At 45.7% G+C, this 3,100-nt stretch overlaps 1 protein-coding gene across 31 annotated transcripts in view; it reads left to right on the forward strand.

The window, feature by feature from the left end:
• The window catches only part of LOC104913113 (E3 ubiquitin-protein ligase RNF123-like), a 15,618-nt gene that overhangs the window by 5,966 nt on the left and 6,552 nt on the right, over positions 1–3,100 (forward strand). For 12 of the 31 annotated variants that reach the window (XR_004161256.1, XR_004161257.1, XR_004161254.1 and 9 more), the window contains 3 exons: positions 360–1,134; positions 1,272–1,339; positions 2,244–2,366. The gene's annotated coding sequence lies outside the window, so the exon portion shown is untranslated. Of the gene's footprint in view, positions 1–359; positions 1,135–1,271; positions 1,340–1,450; positions 1,532–2,243; positions 2,367–3,100 lie in introns of all 31 variants that reach the window. The other 19 variants (XR_002119473.2, XR_002119474.2, XR_002119485.2 and 16 more) reach the window with 10 other exon arrangements.

Below are 3,100 nucleotides of genomic sequence, written 5' to 3' on the forward strand. Positions count from 1 at the left end.
TTGGCTAAGCAAGAGGAGGGGATGGTAACCAACTTTCCTGTCCCTCCCTCCAGTGGCTGCCTCTTCCTTCCTTTCTTGTTATGTTGTTTAACAGTGAAGACAAGCTGAGGCCAGGCTCTGCTGCTGTACTTTTTCCTTTCTTCTTTGTCTGTATTAGTTTCCTAGTTTTTTCCTAGGAATGTTCAAATTCTGCTGCTGTACTTTTTCCTTTCTTGTTTGTCTGTATTAGTTTCCTAGTTTTTTCCTCCTAAGAAACATCTATGGAATGAATATCAGTCTGTTAGCTGATATTCTTCACTACACTTTGGTTTTGAGGCCTTATTGCGTAACTTTGTAATATCTTCTGTTTACTGGTCCAGGTGATTGGCCACAGTAACTTGGACTCTATCAGGACTACAGCGTGCGCGTACAAAGGTAAGAAGATAAGTGGGTGATGCTTTGGTTAAGATCCCAGGAAGAATGCATGGAGAGTTACACAAGTGATTTGGAAGTGTAATGTAGCAGCGCTCTTTTTCTAACCCAAATGTTAGTAGGGAATGGAGACAAAGATCACAGGCCACGGGCAGATCACGTCTGCTGTCAGCTACGCTCCCTGTCTACCGGTCTCCCCCATGAAGCTGCTCTTGCAGTGAGAGGGATCCTTTGTGCTCGTCCCCATCTGAGCCTCCTCTTTGATACTGTGATGCAGGAAAGAATTGGAGATATGCCAGATTCCTATGCGTGTAATGGCAACAGGGTATGCAAGTGATCACTACCAACTATGGCAAAGTGAGTACTGTCCTTCCAGGAAGGGAAAAGAAAGCAGGTACATTCTGCTCACTGGATTCTTGCGGGCCCTGTGGAAAGCATTTGATCTGAGCTTCCTGCTTCAGTCTGCTCTTGGGGAGGCTGTGTGCCAGCACTGATTTGTACCTGAAGGGTATGGAACACCCTGTGTGGGTGCTTTGTTTGGCAGGCTGATTCCCAGCACAGTGCTGTGGGTGATGAGTGAAAGGCTCTGGTTCTTTGTAGCGCATCAGAGGATGATGCAGTGTTGGGATAAGCATTGTTCTGATCCTGTGCATGTTCCTAGTGCTCAAAAAAGAAAAAAGAAAATCCCATCCAGAGGCTTCCAGAAGTGTCTGAAAATGCAATGTGAGCTGCTGTCAGAAGGAGCTGTCACTCCTTCATCCCTGAATCACAAGGGACTGATTGGGCTTACAGCCCTCATTCTGATGTGGGAACATGCTGGGAATGTGTCTAACAATTTTTTTTTTCTCCTTTTAATGCAGTTGTGGGCTGCAGGAGACATCGTCAGCTGTCTGGTAGACCTTAAGGAAAGCACTATTGCTTTCTGCCTGTAAGCATCTTTGCCCAGTTCCCTGTTCTGTGAATGGCTGCATGTAATCTACATGTTTCCTCGTTGCTCAGCAGGGTTGCTGATCCCTCCTTCTCTCTCCTCCCCTTTAAGTTCGTTGGTAGCTCCAGCCTCTGCTTTTCTGCCTTGTGTTGAGAAGCCATCTAAGTGAGCTTTTGAGTCTCCCAGGTTCAGGTGAGAGCAGTTGTTAGAAAAGTGCTCAAGCTCCTAAATCGCTGTAAAGTTTGCTGGGATTTTGAAGGAGAAGGCACATGTTGTGATGCTTAATACTACAATTGGCTGAGCCCTACTGATTGCTTTCATAGCAAGTGTAGACATTGCGTGTCCTAGAATTGGAGGGAAGTGTGATAAATGTGATAAGTCTCCAGCCTCCATCTCCACTGGACAACAAGCAATGGCCAGCCTGAGAATTGCTCCCTGGCCTTAAACTATGGCCTGAGACAAATCAGCTGGAGTGAAAAACTGTCAGAGGCTGCCATTGTCTTTCAGAGAAGAGTGGACTGAGACCATTATCCTTCTATTTCTATCAGAGTCAAGTGGATGAGGCCAAAAATGCCACCTGCCTTTAAAATGTCCTGGTAGTCGTATACCTTGTAAGGATTTTGGTTGCCCTTGAAGCTGAGCAGGGCTCTTCATATTATGCGGACTCCAATGCCTTTCCATGCCATTAAATGCAAATGAGAATTTGGCTGTGATTCCCAGGGTACTTGCTTAGCAGCACTGTGGTGTTTGCACATCTGTCAGGTTACAAGTGTTTAGAAGTATGAATGACTGTGATGTCTGTGTTGGCAGGTTGCTGGGAGGGGAGTGCAGATACATGAAGTGCCTGCTTGACCACAAAACCCTTTGACCATGGCTAAAGTTTTGAGGGCTTTTCTTCTTTCAGAAATGGCATATCTCTGGGAACCACTTTTGATAACATCTTGAGAGGTGCTGAAGTGCCATCAGTCTGTTGCTTTTAACTTTGGAAGCCGTCCACTTCGATATCCTTTGGTTGTGGGGAGAGGAGGTCTGAAGGCCCGGAGACCATTTATGAAGGCTGTAGAATATCTATATCTGAGTACAGTTCACTTTCTTCTCTTAGCACTTCTGCTCAGAGCAGAATCAAGGAGAGAAGAAGCAAACGTCCTTCAGCTGGCCCACAACTGCAGGGCTTTTACATGGGGCATACACATCTCTGATCTTTGACTTGCAAAATGGGATTCCTAATAGTTCCACCCTAAGGCTTCAGTTAGATCGTACTGGGCCTTGTTGTTCTCAGTCCCACAAAGTTTCCTTCTATTGGATGGTATTTGTTGGGTTCAGAATTACTGCATTTGATTTTGCAGCCTTGAAAGAAATTTGTTTGCAGCCCATACATTCTTCTGATGTCCTGGTGCAATGATGGGGTCACGCTCTGGCAGGCATGCCGTGAGCATTGCTTTGGTTGTACCTGTGTTCTGTAGAAACCACTTTTTTTTTTCCTCTAGGGTGAGAGATGTTCTGTTTTATACCCAAAGCACAGGGAATGCTCTCTGCTATAGTCTCAGTTTCCTTGGAAGACCCGTTCACTTCTTGACCTCCTCTGCAGAGATTCCCATTTACAAGTAATGACATGCACTCAGAAAATGAATTTTCATTTGGAAAAACAGATTGTCAGGGTGCACGCATGTGACTGATACTGACACCCGGACAGAACTACAGCTCTCTGGAGGCATGGTCGTGGCTGCTGCTCTGCCATCCTAAATTGCCACATTCAAGCTT

The sequence above is a fragment of the Meleagris gallopavo genome, chromosome 14 (assembly GCF_000146605.3).
Source record: "Meleagris gallopavo isolate NT-WF06-2002-E0010 breed Aviagen turkey brand Nicholas breeding stock chromosome 14, Turkey_5.1, whole genome shotgun sequence".
In the NCBI taxonomy this organism is placed as follows: Eukaryota; Metazoa; Chordata; class Aves; order Galliformes; family Phasianidae; genus Meleagris; species Meleagris gallopavo.